General features: G+C 33.2%; 1 protein-coding gene and 1 long non-coding RNA gene across 6 annotated transcripts in view; one reads left to right on the forward strand and one right to left on the reverse strand.

Moving 5' to 3' along the window:
- LOC148285365 (E3 ubiquitin-protein ligase znrf2) overlaps window positions 1–23,270 on the forward strand; it is a 237,608-nt gene that overhangs the window by 135,245 nt on the left and 79,093 nt on the right. The gene's annotated exons all lie outside the window — the stretch shown is intronic.
- Window positions 12,581–13,937, reverse strand: LOC148285366 (uncharacterized). The gene is made up of 2 exons (XR_015822321.1): window positions 12,889–13,937; window positions 12,581–12,816 (listed from the first exon to the last, which is right to left on the reverse strand). It is a non-coding gene; the product is annotated as an uncharacterized LOC148285366 (long non-coding RNA).

Genomic DNA, 23,270 nt, shown 5'->3' on the forward strand with positions numbered 1-23,270 from the left:
GTAGGTAAAATGTCGGAATTGAATATCATACATTATATCTAATTACGCAATTATTTTTTATTGTTATTTATTCTGGGGTGATATTTTAAACGCTCTCGGGGCCGTAGAAAAAGCTTTAATTTCGCGTTTTTACACACAAAATACGCGAGATTAAAGTGTTTTCTACAGCCGCGAGAGCGTTTCAGAATAGCACCGCTGATATAGTAATATTTCCTTGACAGTACACAACATCCAAAACATATTGGTGGATGGTATTTTTCTGGGTTGTTATGCCTTTGGTATTATCGTGTTTCTAATAATTTATTTCTTTTCTTTTCAGGTAAGTTTTTCCTGCTAATTGGATTATTTAATACAAAGAGGGGAACTAGACGTGTATTATGACGGATTCTGGATCATGTTACATGTGTTATGTCCGTCAGTTAAACTGTACGGAACAACATGCCATGTAATATGAATCAAGACTTCGAGACTTCTTTTTTATGGTACTCACACTTCTCACAGTTCTACAACCCCAGAAGGGTAAGAAAAAATATTAAGTCTTAAGAAATATGTAAACTTACCTTTAGTGAACATATTGATACTATGATTAACAAGCCACTAAAACTCTTAGGTTTTGTTGGCAGGACATCTAGTGACTTTACTAATATGTCCACGATTAAAACACTATATTGCTCACTTGTTCGTCCTCTTTTAGAATATGCATCCGTGATCTGGTCTCCCTTCTATGTAGGCCGGATAAATCATATCGAATCAATGCAACATCGTTTGCTAAAAAAAGTATCATGCATAATTGGCCTCAAGAGGGGAGGCTACACTTACGGAGAAATGGAGTCAATGTTAAAAATCTCAAGTCTACAAAAACGTAGAAATAACATTGACTCCATATTTATGTTTACTTTGCTGATTGGCTTACTTGATGTACCATCGTTACTGGAACAAGTGGCATTCAATGTTCCGATCCGCCGGTTGCGAAATAATAATGTGCTGTTCCTCGATTAACACAGCGCAAACTATGGTTTGCATGCACCAATGTCCCGATTGTGTCGTATTGTAAACTCGAGACAAGATCTGGACTTTTTTGGTGTAAGTCTTTATAGATTTAATAATTCACTATTCAAGTCATTCAGCAAATTAAACATAAATATGGAGTCAATGTTATTTCTACGTTTTTGTAGACTTGAGATTTTTAACATTGTTAATTGTATTTTATTTTATTAGTGCCTGTATTTATTAAAAGAACTTGTATTTACCATTGTTAGAATGGACTGCATAAGCCCGTCAAACAAATAAATAAATAAATATTTTTATTCGTCAGAAAGTTGTCAGAAATTCGTATTAATAAAAAAAGCTTTTCCGTCGCTTTTAAATAGACATATTACACTTCAGATTTAAATCCCCGTAATCTTGACTGCGTATTGCCAACAGATTATGGCTTTTTAAATATCATATTTCCGATGAGTTAAACACAGCATCCAAGCAAGTTAAAATATTTTTAAGTCATTTGAATAGTTTTGGCATATACAAGGTTTGCTACAAAAATACACATAATTGTAAGAGCCTCTTTTTTTGTCCAGACTGATACACACATATTATTAATAAATAATCTGTCAATTTTCGTCATTTTGGACATGTAGATGGTTTTAGTTAGACAAACTATTAAGACGCGTTAGTAATCGGCAAATTTTTGAGATTATTCCAGAGCGAAAATTATGGAAGTTTGCTTACGCCTCGCGGCTTTTTCACGACTTTTTTAACAAAAAAACAGATCTCACTTGGTGCCCAGCTACCAAATTCACCGGAATTGGCCCCTTGGGATTTTTTCGTGCTCCCAAAGATGAAAAGGACTATGAAAGGACGACGTTTCACTACCATCAATTATAAAATTACCTATGCGCTGACGGAGCTGAATGTCACACCAAAAAATGTGTCCCAGATATGTTTCGAGAATTGAAAAAAAACGCTGGATTAAGTGTATTACATCAGATGGTAATTACTTTGAAGGGAAAATATTAATATTAAAGAATAAATAAGGATTCGTCGATAAATAATGAGTCAACCTCGTGGTGTTATGGTCAGCGCGTCTGCCTACCGTGCAAGAGGTGTTAAGTTTGATTCCCGACATGGTTGGTATAAAATATTTATTTAACAGGGTGTTTTCACACTAGAATATTTCATAGTCCCTGGACTGGTACCTGAAGCGTAAGACTGATCAAAAAAGGGAATGATGAATGATGATACGGACTTAAGAAAATATATACACAACTTCCGTGTACTTTTAACAAACTGTGTATGCATATGTTCATTATTATATTTTTGTACCTTTTACATTATTTTCATATAACTTTTTACTTTTCTTTTTCTTTAAATTTAAATTTTTCTTGTTTCTATTTACTTTATTTTTATAACTGTATATAAGTATATGTATTTTTATTTTATTTGCAACTTCTAAGCATAATTCTAAGCCTAACAATTGTTAATTGCTTTTATTTTGATACCGATAATGTACTTGATCAATAGCTGACACCACTGCGGAAAATTTTTATTGACTATTTTCACAATTTTCGTTCATATGTATTCTTATTTTCTGTATACAATATATGTAAAAACTGTTGTTTTTTTCCCAAATAAAAATAAATAAATATCTACTTATCTACCGTTAGACGTATCCCACGAAAAATGACAAGCTACCGCACTCGAAAGATTCCCAAGTAAAAAATAATCGATCAATCCATTCAATATTCACCCTTACATAAAGTAGGGATTGTTTTTACATTTTTCAGACCGATTAATATAATACCTGTTTTTCTTTACTTTTAAACTTAGTATTTCCTTTAATATATCTAATCCGAAAATGTACTAACTTAACGAAGATTTTAGAATAAATTCTATTATTGATTAGTTTTAATTACTCATTTTAATCTACTATATGTAAACTTACCATTATAAATTTTTATACATTTATTTGTTTACAAAATATAGAGTTGACCGACTATACTTCTTATTTTTATGCATTTAACCACATTGTGAACAAACATAAAATATTGACTGAAATATGAACAACGTTGTAACTTCAATTTATAATGCTGACGAGAATTCGTTTTTACAAAAATTCATTAATCCGAGTTTCAAAACTTTTTCAACTCCGAGAATTTATTCTCTCAAAAAACGAATAAAATTATATGATTTATTACTCAAGTTTTTTATTGCAATCAAAAATAATATTTCGAAGCCAGCCTTAGACATAAAAAATATATTGATACAGAAAAAAATATTCGCGTTATCATTACGGATCAGGTTCAATCAACTTTTGATGTTTGTCTTTTCCTCTGCTGTTTTCAGGTTTCTTAATCGTAATCGTAATCAACATATCACACTCGACACTGAGCGACTTTAACCTTTCTGCAGCAGCTTAATTTTTCTTCGAGTGTGATGTAAACAAATAATATTTGTTCAATTGGTTTACACGATTGTCGATGCTGCTACGTGCATTGGACGGACAATTTTGCGTTCTGATTTATGCTAAGTGTGTTTGTTCGTGCTAAAATAACTGCGTAATATCTGACTTTTTATAAATGCGCGACAATATTCATTTTAATAATAATAATAATAATGTTTGGATAATTTATATAGCGCCATTTTTGTGAAAATCCCCTCAAGGGCGCTGTACAATAAATAAATATCCCAACACGTCTTGCAGCTACAGAGCGCATGGACGGTTGGGATTCTAGTTCCTAGTCTCCAATTATGATATATATATAAGCTAGATAACAGAACGTCTTGCAGCTACAGAGCGCATGGACAATAAGAAATCTAGCCCCTATTTACATTTTTATTTTTTATTTTTTTATTTGACAATGAAGTTAGGTACGTTTTAGGTAGGTACGTACGAATGCCAAGATACAGTTTTCAATAATCACATAACTAAGTATTTTTAGTAATCAAATTCAGTATCGTAAATATAACATTTTCGTCAAAAATGTTACAAAAGCAAGCATAAAAAAATAAAACAATGAAAGTAATAATTCTTAAAATCTCTTTTCTGAGATTTTCTTCTTAAAAATATAAAGTAAATTTAAAATAAATTATAAATATAATAACATAAAAATATTAATTTCTTAAAAATACTTTTGTCAGTAAGCATAATTCTAAATAAATCAATATCTTAACAGAGACGAAATAATCTTTGAGGAATGCGTAAATCTGGGGGGGTTATGACCGACCTGTCATTGGCTGGAATTTTTTCTTAATTCTCATCACACGTTTTTATTATTATTATTACGTCGAATTGATCATTTTTGTTGGATATGATATAAACACATTGTTTATTTTTTCAAACGTTGTTTTACCACTAATAATCGGTCATTCTTAAAAATACGTATTCATCTTACCGCTCGCGATCTTTCTTAGAATTCTGGTAACTTTGATACCAAATCGCTTTTTGAGCTCAAAGTAGCAAATATATTAATCATGCTTGAAAATGACTGTGTTTATCTAACTATATATGTTTTTTTTCAAAGTGCCGACTAGTTTCGGAACGCGACTGTTCTTTAGCCAACTCGTACAAATACTTGTGTTTAGATGTTTAGTAAAATAATTAGATTCAGCAAGCTTATTTTGTTTTATTTAAACTGTATTTTCGTTAATTTCTTGTGGCTTTGTACTTTCGTTGTATAACTTTCCCCGCTTCTTCTCATTTCTATTCAGCCATTTTGTTTTCGTAACATCAGCACATTCGGGAATATTATGCCGTGTTCCTTTTAATTAAAAAAAATCGCACCGGCACTAAATTATATCATGAAGATTCTACGGAGCGGAGCAATTTTTTTTTTTGCTTCTAATTAGAACTCTCGGCGGTATTCTGATAAAAAAGGCCTACGTAAAAGTGTTTTAAATCACCGAATTGTTAATGAATTTACTCTTTTTCCAAATAATCCTGTCCCCTGATAAATCGCTCGAGTTGTATGGCTAATATTTAAAATAAATATTTGCGTTTATCATTAACCCATATTTTTTTATTAAACCGTAGGGACGTTTTTAAATGTCAAAATGCGATCTCTCATAGACAAATGTGCGGTATAATTATGCACGATAGGTGCTCGAATGTCGGAATCTGTACATTCTGTAAGGCAGGGACGAGCATTATAGACAAAATCAAGAAATGAGTTCCGCGTTGGTTTAGGCATGTACAGCGAAAGAATGGCTAAAAGGATTTACTATGCGAATGTTGATAGGAATTGAGGAAGATCGACATGGCATGACCAAATCCAAGAAATGCTTGATTATGGACACGTCAAAATTCGGAATAATCGGTGCGCGTGCATGAGAAGATGTATAAATGTAGACGAAGCGAGGTCTGTGTGCAAACACAGAGGCATATGGGATTTTATCCTCTTTACCTACCCCTACGGAAAAACGGCGTGATGATTTGTTTGTGTTGGTATTTTATAGTATTTTGTAAATAATATTTCAAATCAATCTACGTAGGTACTCGTAAATACTTACGTATTCCACAATTATAATTTTCCGTTATTGATTTTTCTTTACATTTTTTCTATGGATTAGTTCATTAACCTTGTAAAAAAATCGTTATTTTTTTTTTTTTTTTTTTTTTAATAAAAAAGAAATATTTGCGTTCTTATGATTTACCCAAATATTTAATTTTGAGGGCCATTCTCAACGAGTTGTAAATAACTCACTGTTAGAAAATGGAATCAAGTTGGTGTAGAGTGGGATTCGAACGACGGACCTTTGGTCCGTGAGTCCGAGACACTAGCCACGGGACCACAACCCGATATATATTAATTTTAATAAACCCGATATTTAAAAATGATTGATTTTTCGATTAACATTCTTTCAATATTATGTATCTTTTTTGGGTGATACCGTGTATGTTGGATTTGATCCGACGTTTCGGCTACCATTGCAGGAGCCATCTTCAGTTTTCCCTGAAGATGGCTCCTGCATAATATTGATAACAGTGACCGTGAAAACCTTCGCACCTATTTAACATTCTTTCAAGTTTTAGTACCTTCACGCAAAGATATACCCAAACTTCTGATAAAATCAATGCTCATCAAAATGTTTATTTACAAGTTGATTTTACTATATGTCTAACCTTCGCTGCCCTACTTTGCCAAAGAGCCTGAGCCGAAACGCCAGAAAAGCTCCAACAACACGTTTCTCCAAGCGACTGCAGGGTGGATCCATTTACCCCCGTTCGAGCGGTGGCTGGAAATGCTGAGACCACTATAGGGACATAATAGAAGCTAATTTGCTTTGTTTTAACATATTTTTTCCTTCTCTCCTTACAAGTTGACTATTTTTATTAGTTTTTGTTTTGTACTGAAGTTTAAGTTTATTAGGAAATTTTCATCTTTTAATTTTTTTACATATGTTGTAAGTTATCTCTTCGTTGTTATATTAAAATTAAATATTCTTTGTATTAAATGGTAGAACTGGCTCTGCACTAGTTAGCCATTTTACTGGAATAAAATTTATCATTATTATTATTAATAGTAATCCATGGTTTTCGTCGTATAAAAGAACTCAATCAATATATATTTTGAATTTTCAAAGATAGAAACAACCCTCTTTAGCATTTCATAATATATTCATAGCATACAAAACTCTACTAAAATGTGAAGCGTTTATCTACATAGTCTTTGATATCACGTCACAGTTTTAGTTTTGATTATTATATAATGTTTTATTAGTTAATTATTATTAATTCTAGCTAAATTAAATTTATCTTTATGAACTGAGTCGTAATTTCGCAGAATTTTTCCCGTTTATACAATTTACTATGAACCTTGTATCAGAATCGAACAATATATAAAAATATATTTGAAAACGATAATTTAATGTAGACATAAGTAACTTTTGCGTTCGGACATAGGGTGCTTATAACCTCAGAGGTGCGACAGAGCGGCTCAAGATAACGATAGCATAAATCAAAATGTTATCAGCGTTCATTGTTGAGATTAATACATCGTATATGTAGTATAATTAATAGAATTAACGATGTTGTCACATATTGGTTTGAGATCACCACCGAAGTTCGTCAAGGTTGCGTCCTTTCCTTTTTATAATCCTTACGCACTTCATCATACGAGAGTCAATTCCATTAGATTGAGGAATGTCCATTTCCCCCTCCCAAAAACCTGTGCCTGGCCTAGAGTATACCGATGATGCGGTTACAACTGACGATTCAGTCGGGGGTTTTCAGGTCACTGTACATAAGCCAAATAGGTACTCCGCATGCATAGGTCTGAAAATCAATATTGCCCATGTACTGTGTAACACTTCGTGCCTTGATGCTCAATATCCCCTAAATGTCAAACCAAATCATCGAAAGGGTCGAGAGTTTCAAATATATTATATGTTATAGAAAATGGCAGCTTTCTAAAATAACTGGTAGTGCGGGTAGGAGTAGCAGGCGCCACATTCGACAGTATAAAGGCTGTCTGGAGATCAGATATTTACTCAGTGAAAACTAAATAGCGCCTATAAATCGTCTGCATAGCATCTATTCTCGTCTACGGATGCAAATCGTGGCACCTCGCTTCGGCCCAAAACAGCAGAATACTGAATTTCCAGAATAGATATCTCGGAAGAATCTTGGATGTGCGGTGGTTTGATTTTGTGAGGAATGTAAGTAGTTAGAGAACGAACGCAGAAAACTCCGGTGACAACTGTCATCAAGCGGAGGTGATACGGTTGGCTGGGCCATATACTGCGGATGCCTCCTGAGAGCCTTATTCACGGTTGCCTACTTTACTAGGCATCAGGTTCTCGACGTCCTGGATGTCCACCGCTGACTGTTCGTCGGCAGTTTATGTCAGAACTACGGGACGTGCGCCTGACTTGGAAGGACGCGCAGAAGCTGGCAGTCGATAGAGATGCATGAAGGCTCTTTGTGGACACCATAAGCTTCAATTAGGGAGCAGACATAGAATGATGATATGTAATATGTTTGGAATTGACGCTTAGTCCTTCTTCGTTACCACGAAATACAAACCCGACTGTCGCCGGTGAATGCGATGTTTTCGTCTATTATTTCACGTGGCATGATGTATTGTGTACTTTAGCATAGAGTTCCAATTGTAATTACTACACTTTTGCGTTTCACTCGTCCCTTTTCGTCTCCCAACTGCAATTTACATTTCCCCAACTGCATGTCTGGAGTCGAGATCATTTCAGGGGAGCTGTTTTATTGTCCCCAAACGCAAAAGAGAGTATGTTATTTTCCTAGACATACACGAGTATTCTTTTGTTTGAACATTTTTGTATTTCTACATTAGGGCGCACCTGGAGGCGTGTAATCTAAAAATCTCCTGCGTGCAAATACGCATTACTGGGCATTTCTTTTGTAGCGTACATTTAAAAGATTACGTACGTTGTTTTGCAATTGAGGGGGTTAAGAACTCACACGAGAGCGAGAATTAGTATCATACATGATCGATATAGTGCAGGCAATTGGTAAAATAAACCAAAGTTGCGAACAAAATGCCGAACACTCTTCTAGTGGAACGGAAGGCCTGTTGACGGATGTCAACAGGCCGGCTTCTCCTGAAGAGTTTTAAGTGGTTTCCTCTCCTCATGAGCAAGTGCTGAGAAGTACCTGATTGGCCGACATTAGAATATCCTTCATAATCCCAACAGTTAAGCTAAAATAAAGTAATATAATAGCAGAAAAATCCTCTTTTTGAAATACAAACCTTGTTTATTATAAGCAAGGTAAAAAATAATGCAACTCCCATATATATAAAAAAAAAAAATAAGGGGGTTAAATGGAAAAACTGTCACTGTTCATGTTCACCATTTATGATTATTTACCACGCACAAGTTGCACATTGAACTCAAAAGAAATAATGATTTTGATAAAATTATAAATAAGGTTGATAACATTATATATAATTTATCGTGTATATAATTTTATCAAAATCATTAACTTTGGGTTTTTATCAAGTAATATAAAAAAAAACATCAATTTTATCAAAAGAAATAGTCTTTTTGCTGCTGGTTTAGTTAGTCTTCCCAAAAACAGCGATCATGCACATTGGCGGTTTTGCATTTAATCCCCTCAATTGACTAATCGTAAAATATACTCAATTAAATCCTGCATTAAATAAGATATTTTTTTATCCTAGGTGGATAAATACCATTTGTATTTTTATATGCTTGATTAGTCAATTTTCCACTTATAGAAATTAATGGTGCTGTGGTAATTTAAAAAAAAAACACAAGTGCTTTGTACCAAATTCTGCAAATAATTAAAAATTGGTTTTGAACTACGTTAAAAATGGCCTTAATACTGAAACTAAATAATTCTAAGAACACATAGATGTGAAATGAAATTTATATTTGCAGCACTAACTTGCAGGTTATTTTATTACACATAAATTTATTTAATAAATGTTGTTTTTACTACGCGATTCGATGAAGACTTCGAAAACAGATATTGCCTTAATGAAGTTTATGTATCTATGGCGAAAACCGGAGACAGTAGGATGATATGTTAGTTCTGTTTCATTTTTAATGTAAGTTTTATCGAACTCACGGAATGTTTACTTCCCTGGTCGATTTTCCGGTTATTCACACTGAAAACCTAAGCTCTATTTCTATTTCCGATTCCCATCGACCCAAACAGACGCCGGTCACTTTCGCTAGCACCTACAATCAAATTTATTGTTCTGCTTTTTTCCACTCACTGGGCCATCGTGTTTTACTCGAAGCTTCGTGTCACGGAGCGCTTAAGGTTATGTGTGAATTATCCAAAAATAGAAAATAGCAACTGGTATTCACAATGTCACGGCCATTTCGTGAAATTCTCGATTCTCCCTAAATTCAGGTCAGAGAAATATTGGCGTTTCACGTGTCCAGCGATTCCGTATCGTCATATTTAATCATTCAATTGCGTCACAATTAACGCAATCACTTTTTCATTTCCTTAACGCATTATCATTTGTATTTATTTATTTAATTGATTAATTAACATTTGTTCACCCGTTTGAACAGCACGTGTTATTAAAAAGTCAATCTACTCAAACAAGATACCACGATCAGCTGAGAGTAAAAATATAATTGATAAGAAATTCGAGAAAATTAAAATTTTCTTAAAAGAACGACTGATTGAATTGAAGAAGAGAAAAGAAATCATTAAATTTCAAAAACGAGCTGACATAAAAATTGTTATCATTGTACACAAGGAAAAAAAGGAAAATGCAGCAGGTTTTAATTAATTTAAAAATCAATATGTTATTTGGGAAAGCTACTACCAGCGGAAAGAGCAGGAGAAGAGAATTGAAATTAAAATTAAAATTCTAAATGGCGGTACAGCTTTTTTTTTAGTAATTCCAAACATCTTCTTTACTTCATAAACTGTTGAAACTAGTGCTTATATGTCATTATTTCTAACAAATCTTTTATTTATAATTAATTGTTTCAGAATTTTTATTTCGAATATAAATGTAAATGGAAACAGAGGGAGAGGAGAGGATTGTAGGGAGTTTCGTATTTTTTCATATTAAGTTATTGACACTGATATGTCTTCTCCCTTTCATTCTTTTATTTGATTTTTTATATTAAATTATTTTATTTTGTTTTATCCCCTCCCCTTCTGTATCGTAAAACAACTACGGATGTGCGAAAAATGCGACATTGAATTTCTTGAAATAGTTGTGTAAAGACTTTTTATTCCAGGCTTGATTTTTTTTTATATATACGACTAACCCAAGTTTACTTTTGTGCTTATCAAGTTGTGACATAAGTATAAAAAAATAATTCAATCGCACTCACGTCAAGTTGAAGAAATTCACATGCGTCCGTTTTTCTACGATCCCGATGATATGTGAAATCTGTAATAAGTCTTATATTTTAAAGTTGGTCTCTTATACATTGTAATTTTCAAAGACTTATGATTTCAATAATAATAAAAAAATAAACATTTAATATGTAAATTTACAGCGTTACATAAATTTACTTACTAGTACCTATAACACTATAAAAATAATCGAAATAAGTATTTGTATTTGTACCTAACTACAATTTATTATTTAAAGAAATTCGTGATCATGTGCTGAAAAATTAAAACACGTCCTATTTTTTAACAAATATTTTAACCGAGATCTGCGCGCGCATCCCACGCCTGTCATATTCTTAACTGTCAACGCGTATATTTTGTTGCTTGTATTACTTTATTTATCCTCGGTCTCAATGGTTTCACTGCGTTTTTAAACTTTACGCTTGTCTTTCTTTTCTGGAAATACTGATTTTTCAACAAGGTTCACGATGTGTGCTATTTTAGTAATCAATAGTCGCGTCATCACGAGACAGCCCGTTTTGTCAACTGTAACACTGCCCGTTATCAATCATGGCACTGAAAACATCTATCTACGCATTGCGCATGCTTGCGCGCAATTTTTAAATCCAGAAACCGCCCTGTGTAAGACAGCAAATAAAATGCCCAAGATTTCGCACAATAATTATTATTGTACAAAAAACTGCACAAATTCTTGTAACAATTTTTGACACATGCAATACGAGCTTTAGTCATTGAGGTATATTATATCTCAAGTTAAGTAAGTGCTGGTTTCTTCCATCTCCGACAGATCAAATCCGTGCGGAGAAATATTCCTATAGATGCAACTAAAGCTCTTGTAAATGCTTTTGTCGTTTCGCGTCTAGATTACTGTAATGGAATATACGCAAATCTCCCAAAATATCAAACTAATAAACTTCAATCTGTTTTCAATGCAGCAGCAAGGCTTATTACGGGAGTAAATATTATTTAAAAAAATATTCTCACATCTCACAACATCTTCGAGATTTGCACTGGTTAAAAAGCCCAGAGAGAATAAAATACATGCTTTGCCGGACAGTATTCAAATCTCTTCATGAAATGGCTCCAAAATACCTATCGGACCTTTGTATTAGGGAAAACACATGTCAAAGAAAATCTACTCTTGGGTCAGCATTTGATTCAGGAAGATGAAAACTTGTCGAAATCCGGCGCTCTCCAAGCACTAGATTTGGAGATCGTGCTTTTGCCGCCGCCGGCCCCTCTGCCTGGAACCAATTGCCTTCAAACTTACGAATCATCGACAGTCCCAGTCAGTTCAGATCCCAACTAAAATCCCACTTCTTTAGACTATCATACCCTCAATTTAAAATCTGGAAATATAATACACCGCAAGACAAATAAATTTACGAGTTCTCAAAAAAAACTAAAATTGACATATAATGAATTATTCTTGATATTTAATTAGTTTTTTTTTATATTGTTTGACATATGTGATGACTACTCGTTATTTCAAGGTTAAAATAAAAAATCTTACTCATGAATTGTACTTAGAAATTGCCATTATATATCAGGTATCAGATTACCCGAACCTTAGAGACCCATAACGGTTCATTTATGGTCGAGTGTTTGTGATGGAATAATAAAAGACATGTTATTTTTTAATTCATATTTAAGAAGTAGGTTCTTATCGCTTTATTTTAAATTAAAGTATTTTACATTTAAACATATTTATAACATTTAAAAATATTTAGTACTTAGTGAATTCACCTTTATTTTTTATAACATGTAAAATTCTATTATTTAGAGAAGCGTAAAGCGAATCTAAAATTTCTGATGTTATTTCTTCTTCCCAAACTTGAATTAAGTTTTTTTTTAATTCCTCAATGTTTTTTGATTTTTTTTTTCCCGACTTTTTTTTTCATAATCGCCCATAAATTTTCTATCGGGTTCAAATCAGGGCTATTCCCGGGCCACGTCAACGATTTTAAGCCAATTTTCTCCTTGAATTCATTGATCTATAAAAAAACAATAAATTATTTATCATGTGGTCACAAAATGCATTTAAAAATATATATATTTGTACTCACAGTGCGGGCTCTATGGCACGGCGCAGAATCGTCCTGAAAAATTGGGTCCGCGGTATACTGCGTAATGTCCTCGATTGTTGGAATAATATGTTTTTTTAACACTTTTTTGTACTGAATGGCATTCATCGTACCCTGTACAAAATTTAGAGGTCCTAAACCGTATGCTGTCATGCACCCCTAAATCATCACGTAGGGTGAATGTTTAACGGTTCGAGTGACGCACGACGGATGATATCTTTCCCCACGTTTTCGTCGAACTATCTTTCTGCCGTCTGGACCAAAAAGGTTGAATTTTGATTCATCAGAGAAAACAACATTTTGCCAATCCTCCAAGGTCCAATTCTGGTGCTCTTTCGCCCAATCCAGTCTAGCCTTCTTCATTTTGTCCGTGAGTAATGGTTTCTTTGCGGGACTCCGTGCTTGGAAACCATGCTCCAACAGCCGCCTGGACACTGTTTTTACTGAAAATGTTGATGTGCTGGTAGACTGCACCTCTGCGTGTATTTCAGGTGCCGTTAAAAATCGATCGCGCATAACAATTTTTTTTATTAAGCGATCATCTCGGGCAGATGTCACGCGCCCCCGTCCGCTTCCTTTTTTCCGTTCTATGGATCCAGTTTCTTGGATTTTTTAAAATAAAAACCTCACTGCACCTTCTGAATACCCAACTCGACGAGATATTTCACAATTAGATATGTTTTCTTGCGACAATGTGATTATTTTGGATTTTATCGCAATCGACATTTGCTTTGCACTTTCCATGATTGTTGTGTTATGTTCACTCAAACGCGGGTAAAACAAGACTGTTGAGACATTTTAAAATGTAAATATTGTAGAAAGGTGACACATAGTGTCCTTAATTTATTAAACAAAAGAAAGAGGTATCGATAACGGATTTCTTAGAAAAAGGGTTCAGTAAAGTCAAGGGGCGCGGTAGCAGGTAAACTCGTAATTTTTTTTGTCTTGCGGTGTATATCACTTTAGTTTAGTTAGAATGTAAGTTTAGGTATACAATTGTAAAGCGCCCTTGAGGTGATTTTTTACAAAAATGGCACTTTATAAATCAGCCAAATATTATTATTATTATTATTAATGGCCTTAGGGTAAATTTCCGCTAAGAAATGTCAGTAGAAAATCACAATCTACCCACTAAAACATTTATATGCTTTCAATTTAATTATTAAACTTTATGTTTACACGTATTACCTGATACTGTAATATAATTTTCCTTTGTAGATATACTTACGGTAGGTCAGTGTTGTAATTTAATATCGAAATAATGATCGAGTAAATGTCATTCTTAAAAATAAACCATCGCTCTTCGTATATAGTTTTGACATTAAAATTGCTCCATAATGGCAGCCATTCCCAACTGAATAAAACTCTACAATTACCTTATCTAATCATTGTACAATTGAAAAAACTACTCCATGCAGAACTGTTAATTATAATATACCTACTGCATAGAATTAAGAATAGTCCAGAAACCGCATACGCACATCAAACAGAAGGCGACTCAACTACTCATAAATGAGTATGTTTACGTTTTGACCCATTAGTTTCTTTGTAGACGTCGCTCAGTACGCAACTCCTGATTCGAATTTAACCATGCCGTTTTGTGTCCTTTTAAAGTGTAGAAATACTGCTAGGATCTTAAAGAAACAGGATGCAATCACATTTCATGTGTAATTATCAAATGAATGTGTTTGTCACAAATGCATTACCTTAAAATTGAATTATTTTTCCATCTGTCAGATTTTCGAAGAAACAAAGTGGAAATTTCGTTAGTGTTGCCAGAGTAGTAAAAATTTTTCCCTACTTTGCTCATATAATAAGAAAAATAGTTAAAATTGAACCTTGGATTAAACAACGCCGTGGTGGAAATTTAGCCGACATTATCTTTAAAACATAAAACATAATTTAACATGATACTCGTATAAAAATATCCGTTTTATGTAAAATAAAATTTGTTTTATATTTTAAGTTCAAAGTTCATTAGTTCAATTACTCTTATTAAATGACCCTTTACTTATCTACTCTGTTGTGTCAATCAATGTTTCTGAGTGCACAATAAAATTTTAGAAAAATTAACAGATTGCTTTTTTTTACCTTACATTTGTGTTATGATTATTTTTTCCCATCAAGCAACATTACCCGACGACTTCACGAATGCGCGCGGCGAAAGTGAGTCATAGTGGGTGAATTATTGGACACAGTCCGATGTATTCAAATATGATTCTACGCTCCTTCTGGATTATTCTTAATTCTATGACCTACCGTATAAAACCCAAACAAAATTATATGCGACAAAATTGATTTATAAATAATAACATCTTCAAAGCCTTATTCGCACCCGATGGTGCATAGTGCACGAATTGTCAAATATTATGTAGCGTATCTCAATTAAAAATTTTGCTCTTGTTATTATTGCTCTTGCTCTCTTAATATTTACGGAATAAATTAAAATACGCAACTTTCGTGGCACTCTCGGCCCAAGCAAAAACTGTGTCCGTCTCAAATATAGATCGCCTCCAACTAAACAAAGTATCCTGTATCCTGTTGACTTTTGTTATAAAACCGTCCGCCTCCCTCCGCCTACCCATCGTCAGGTACCATTGTCTTTTCTCTTATCTTCGTTTAGTTCATCAGCAATCTGTACTTGGCCTTTTGTGGCTCCACTTCGTCTCGAGATTGCGAAATGAAAATGTAACCGAGAGAGATAGGGAGGATCATGATGAAGTGTCTGGGGACTTGTTCCCGCAACTGGAAAATGTGATTGGCCTCCTGCGTCAATACTGAAAAAGAAATCTCAATTGAAACACAAATAAAATTCGAAAATAAACATGTTATGCACAATTAAATTTTCTTTATTTTGTGAACTTGTCCTTCGTTTTTATGTAAAGCTGTTCTTGTTCTTGCTTCTTTATTTGTAAACAAAGTAAAACTAGTGCGTTTGTTTGATAATAAAAAATAAAAAAACAAACCAAACGATTGTAACTTTTAGTGTGTGTTATTATCAGAATGTACTAAAATTTGTATTTTTTATTAATTTCATTACAAAATTTTCGAAACAGCGATCTCCTAAAGCATAATAAAACTAAACAACAGTCGTTCTTTTTCCATTTCGTTTAACTGAGTAATAGTTTTTCTAATCGTTATATAACGATCCTAATGAAAATTACGAATAAACGAGACTTGACCTCACCACACTACAACAGAGGCGATCTTATTAAAATGTATAAAATACTGCATAGATATCATTTGCCTGAATACCCTGTAATGATATTAGATACAATTAGTGAAGCCAAAGTTCGATCTCAGTCCAGTTAAACATTCTATCAATATCTGATCTATGAAATGGTCTGTCTCAAGAAATAGTCAACAGCACCATCTGTTAATTTATTCAAAAATAATTTGGTCACATATTTAATGTAAAATAAGCATACTCTGGCCCCGATTATAATGGAAGTTAACAATTTATCTACAATTGTGTAAAAAGGAAAAAATATATTTTTCTGTAGAAAAGCGTTTATATTTGTATAAAAAGAGTATCTTCATCAGTAACCTATAATTAAACATATTTAAAAATATATATTTATTCATATTCATTATTCACCAAAGCAATTGTAACAAAACTAACTACGATCTCACATGTTCAGTACTTGATACAACAGATAAAATTAAATATCTTGGTGTATACATAGACCAAAACATATAACGGAAAGACCATATCAGTGAACTAGTTAAACGAATTAGAAAATGTAAATTCATATTTATTAGATTAAGGAATATTTTTAAAATCAATCATTTAAAAATAGCTTATTACTCAATTGTACAATCTTTGTTACAATATGGTATTGTAGGATAGGGTGGTGCATATGCCAATATATTAAACCCTCTTAAAATAGTACAAAGATTAATTATTAAAGTAATTTTAAAGAAACCCTCAACATTCAATACGGATAGTCTATTTAAAATATTTAAGGTTCATACAGTAGACACTCTATTTAAGCTTATAATTAGAAATTAAACACTGATTTGAGTCTACTGAATACTTTATTTTATTTTTACAAATATAAACATATAAAAATAAAACTTCGTGACAATTGTTTCGCCTTATTAGGGCTTTTTCAAACGAATGTGAAGATTATTTGGATTGAATGTCCTTATATAGTTATATAATTGAAGGTACTTAAGTAGAAAAAAAACATAATCCTATGAACTATTGCATGTACATTAATCATAATTAAGGGAAAAACCGATGGTTAGGGGTGAGGATAAGTGTTTAATAGGTAATGGGGAATTTAGGTATTTATATTTGAATTTCGGGGAAAATATAACAAAGTAAGTAGTTATTGACATACAAGTATGTATTGTGAGATAATTAATTAATGAAGCCTTATAGTTTTGTAAATTTAGATAATTGTTGTCGAAAAAAATATCAATAATATTATAACAGGTTGTTGTTCATTTTAATTTTAAAACGTTCATTTAATTTCGCTTTGTCTTCAAAGGTGTAAAAAATTATAAGAATCTTCCTAATGAACCAAAAACTATTAAAAATAATATATCAATAAATAAATTTAAAGTTAATCTAAAGAAATTTTTTGAACTCGTGTAAAAACAACATTAAATTTTAATTAGTATGAATGTATTATTGTTTTATGTTTTTTCTTTATATATCCTATGTTTTTATTTTTCTTTTTATGTACTCGTATTTAAAAGTATATAAACTTTTATAAATAAACAACTAAAACAGTGTAAGTCACAAGCACAAGAGTTAGTCTCTTTTTTTGGAGAGTTACAGTGATAACATTTACTAGATGTGTAAAAGTAGTTATGTTTAGAATTTTACAAAAACTTGTACGTTATATGAAATTTATGAATAAAAAATAAAAACAATTTTTATTTTTTTTAAATACACTCATTTTTGTACAGAAAAATCGGGGTTTCTTTATATACAATTGAATATAACTCTGTTAACTTCCCATTGTAATCGGGGCTTAGAAAGACAAGATAGAGACATATCGCCTGACAGCTGCCTGCTCTCAACTCAATAGTAATATCCAACGCGATTTTTTAAAACTTTATTTCAATTATCCAGCAAAATAAGCATAAAAGTTTACTAGGTTTTCAAAAAAATACATACACATATAATACATTTCTTTTTTTTATTTGTGGTTGTGGCCTTTCCACTGGCCCATAGGCACGTTCTGGAGCGTCGGTGTATTATTTATTTTAAACAAAAGAGCTCTTTCACAACAATTATAGTTGTCGTTTAAAAAATAAAAGATATCAGAAAATTAGTTTTTAAAATACGTACATGATACTTAATTAACAGAGAAAAAAAGAGAAAAGACTTACAACAAATATAAGTTCGGTAGTCAGATGGCAGAAGGGACCATCTGTAAATTTCAAAAATGTTAAGGAAAGCTGAAATACGTCTCAATTTCAAGACTTCAATCCACAAACTAAAATATTTTAGTGCTGCTTTCCAATAATAAATTACCATTTTAAATTATGCTTTTTTATTATTTTTTTTTTGCTGCGTGTATTTATTGAAATATTAATTAAACCTTTTGAAAACTAAAACATAGACAAAAATACAGATTGTTCCTTCTGCCATTTGACCACCGAGTTATACTCTGATATATGAGACATAATCTTCAGCTTCCTTTCTAGTCCTTTTAAATATCTAGACTATAGGCTGCTATAGACTAGAGTTTTAAAAGCATTGTTATTCATTTTGCTTACCGGTATCTCCACACTTAAAAAATGTAAAGTTTAGGTGCCAGGAAATTGTGGTGTATGTCCGTAATTTGTTTTTATCTTTGGTAGCAGAAGTTATTTTTGTTGTCTTTGTCCAGTGTCATATACGAGTATTTGCTGTCCGAATTATGTCTGCTAGGTTTTTTTTATAGAAATTTCGTAAAATAGTCTTTATTATAAGGTTATACATACATTTCTTTAATGCAAAAACATAGCGAGCTTATAGGGATAATTAATATTCAGAATAGTTTGTGTATCAATATTTAATTTAGAATTTAATAAATACATAAACATTTTGAATCGACGCAGTAGTCTCATATACAGGGTCTATATATTTATTATGGTTATATGAGTATACTCCCATCAGTCAAGTCAGTTGTTGCGACTTTTGAGTGAGCTGCACTATTGTCGCTACAGGGCGCAGGGGCGGGCCGATTACTTTCCTAGCCACCCCCAGCTGGCCCCGGAATACCCGTCTCGTGTCACACGAGGTCCTAACCCAACTTAAAATACCGCCATTTTATTTTTACTAGCCTGAAAATAGAATACACCCATGAGAAATTCCACGCTTACGAATTATATGTACAGTAGTTTATCGTATCAAATAGTATTGTTAACATATTACAACAGAGATGAAGAACATTTAAGAGAAGGTAATATAGAAGTCCAGGCATCTACAGGGCTTACGACCTGTCAATGGCTGGTTTAAGTGGCCACTTTACACACTGTGTAACATTCACCATTCTGCCTATATTTGAACATCTATATTCCTTCATATGTTGATGTTTGTGAAGTTAAAGAGCTGAAACCTTTATTTATGCGGGTGAGATTCATCAAATTGAATTACTTCACCTACATACTAGGCAACGCCTGAAAATATTATTTTTTCAATTTCTATACTTCTTCATGGACCAGGTAATTTATCAACAATATTTTGAGTTTGTCCAAATTTTTGTAGACAAGGACTGGATTCAACTCCCTGGGGAGCTGCTGTAAATAGTATTGTCTTTGCCATAGCTGCGTGAGCACTTTGTTAGTTAGTTTATTTAAATGGCAGCTTTCAAATAGAACTTGGAGTGCGGCTAGGAGTAGCAAGCGCCACATTCGACAGTATTCGGCTGTCTGGGATCGGATATTTACTCAGTGAAAACCAAATGCATAATTCCTATTCCTACGGAATCGAATCGTAGCACCTCACTAGGACTCAAAACAACAGAAGATGTACTGAGTTTTGAGAATAGATGTCTCAGAAGAATCTTGGGTATGCGGTGGTTTGACTTTTGAGGAATGAAGTAATAAGACAAATTTCATCAAGCGGAGGCGATACGGTTGGCTGGGCCACATACTGCGGATGCCTCCTGAGAGCCTTAACCACGCTTGCCTACTTTACAAGGCATCAGATTCTCGACGTCCCGGACGTCCACTGCTCACTGTCCGTCGGTAGTTTATGTCAGAACTATGGGATGCGAACCTGACTTGGGAGGACGCACAGGGGCTGGCAGCCTATAGAGATGCATGGAAGCTCTCTGTGGACACCATATGCTCTATCTGGAGAGCGGATATGAATGAAATGAAGAAGAAAAGTCGGGGCATGTTGCAAAGGTGGATGACATGCAATATTTAAGATGTTAATTTTTTTATCGCTCTGTTCAGCTGTTATTGCTCGCTTTCTCCGAGTTCATCCGAATGAGCGTTTCACTATGAAGCGTGACGGATCAGACTCATTCGCGCCCAGAGAAGTTAACATTTCAAAATACGGTACATTTGTTTGTGCAATTATTATTTCACCGTTATAAAATCTTGTGGCTGGAAGTTTCATTTGACAAAGTCGTCACATGTCACGGATATAAATGCATCCTATTACGCGAGGAAAATACGGCCTTTCTGATATCGTTATTTTATTAAGGCCATTGTGACAAGAACAAATACAATCACCGCACCGGTGCCATAGAAAATGCTTCCTGCATACATTAGACACGGAAAATCCACAGACTAAACAAACTACCGTCGTTAATGCAACATCGTTTGCTATTGAGAATCTGGCGAAAAAACTGGAGACGCGGGTTCGATTCTTGCCGGTTGCTAGAAAAAATCCAAGAAAGGGATTTTTCTCAATTAGTCTGGGTGTTGTGATATAATTTTCACACCCTCCTAACATATCCCATCTTCCCCACATGCTTAGAAGCCTCTAAATAGAGGCTTTGCGGTTTATTCCTTTAATATAAAATATTTTTCAGTCTACACTCACTTAGAAGGTTGCAAAAATTCTTACCCATTAATACTAAATGCACCCTTGTACAAGCATTACTACTACCCATTCTACATTACGCTGATGTTTCCATGACTGATTTAAGCTGTGAGCAACTCGTTAAACTTTAACCACTTCAGAATACATGCATAAAGTACATTTTTGGTCTTAGAAAATTAGACAGCAGAGAGACTATCACTTCCTCCCACTTCTGTTCAATGTACTTCATAGTCCTAACGTTCCTATATACATGCGTGAAAAATTTCAACGCTTATCAGTTCATGGTTTACCTCTTCGTTCTAATTCTCAAGGCACTCTCTCAATACCCATCCACAATTCCTCTTTCTTCTCTAACTCATATAGTGTCCATGCGGCTCGACTGTGGAATCATCTCCCATCCACCTTCAAAGATGTTACTACATTATCTCTGTTTAAATCACGTCTGAAGAAACATCTCCTTTTTCTTAATCTCTCCTCCTTTCCTTTTTCCTCTTTCCTCTTTTTTTTCCTTTTTCCCATTGAATAATAGTTTTGATTTAAGGTAATTTATAAACGAATACGTTTATATCTATTTTAATATATCTTTAGCTTTTTAATCTTTTTTTTCTATTGAATATGTTCTGTAACTTGAATTATAAAAATTAAACTTTTCTTTTATTGGTTGGTCGGAAGAAATTGCCATTTGGCATTAAGCCCGCCAATGTACAAATAACATTATGTACAAAAAGTTAAATAAATAAATATATATATTATATATATGGCGCGGTGGTGATACGATGTTGGGACTAGCTGAAAGTTTCGAGTCTTAGAAAGTTTCCTTTCTGGAACCGAATCTCCAAAATGAACATGTTGTGTATTGAATATAAAAGTACACAAAATTGAGAATGCTACACGAGAACTGAACAAACTGCCCGTAGAAGGAATACTTGGAACGGAATTTTAATCAAACTTCAAAGTTAAATGGAAAACACGGATTTGTGGAGAAAGTTACATTGTTTTAGAAAATAAACAACATATCTAATGGTAGAGATTTTATGACGAGTCCATGACTCCGTTGCAACGACTATTTGGGAAGTACTAAAGTCAGCTACCCCTGTAAGAAAAAGTCAAGTACGAAATTCCGAGTCTGCATTACAGACGTATATATGTTATATACGTGTACCTTGATATTGCAAATTTATATGAATTAACTAAACGTTAACTTTCAAATTGATTGTTAAGAATCTAACAAGGCTTGACAGTGGGATATATATATATATATATATATATATATACAAAAAGTTAAATGAATATATATATAATATATATATTATAAATATAAATAAATATAAAACTTCACAAACATCAATAGATGAAAGAATCGAAGGAATATGGATGTTCGAATATGGGCAGAATGGTGAATGTTACACAGTGTGTAAAGTGGCCACTTAAACCAGCCATTGACAGGTCATAAGCCCTGTAGGTGCCTACACTTCTATATTATCTTATCTTAAATGTTCTTCATCTCTGTTGTAATATGTTAATATAAACGGCTCCCCGGGGAATTGAATCCAGTCCTTGTATATAAAAATTTGGACAAACTCAAAATATTGTTAAAGAAAACAAGTACTTTTATTTTTTTATTGAAATACGAGTATTACAATTATAATGAAAATTATTCTTAAAAAATAGCAGAATCACCAGTTAATGATCACTACTACCCCGGTAAAAATAATACTCAGATTTATTTACATTTTAACATTATAAAACACCCTAACACTTTAGAATATGGATATATTCAAATAATTGCATAAGAAATAGCATCAAATAAAACACTTACCACACCTTCCTTATAAAAACACTATCAATCTCAGAACAATGACGAGAAGACGCACTAGTACCTTTTGGCAACTCACAGTTCAAAACTGATAGATTTGTTTCTTACCAAAAGATGTGTCCGCCTACCGCTTTTGTCATAGTTTCTAGTGTTTTTTGACTGGACACATGTAGCAATTCTTATTAAATTGTGTTTTATTAACCGGTGGTCATTTACTGGAGCTTTTACCCTAGTATCCGTTCACGGGAGCCTCGTTACAGTACTATAGCTGTGCCTACGCCAACACTGAATCCAGTCAATGCGTATCGTAAAAAATCTAGTTAAGTTTCGAGGGGCACTATAAAAGTTATCCGTAAAATGTTAAGTACCCTCGTGCGCGTCACAACCATTCCTTCGTACATAAAGTACATAACGCATTATGTCTTCACGTCAATATTCGGGTAAACCGCTGGAGTATTGCCTTCAAAATTATCGAAACAATAGGAAATGTCTCTAGTTGAAAATTCGTGATATTGATGGTATTCGTGTTATGCGACATCACTGTTCCTT

Source organism: Micrasema longulum, unplaced genomic scaffold (genome assembly GCF_059751315.1).
Source record: "Micrasema longulum isolate JH-2025_06_02 unplaced genomic scaffold, ASM5975131v1 h1tg000040l, whole genome shotgun sequence".
Lineage (NCBI taxonomy): Eukaryota > Metazoa > Arthropoda > Insecta > Trichoptera > Brachycentridae > Micrasema > Micrasema longulum.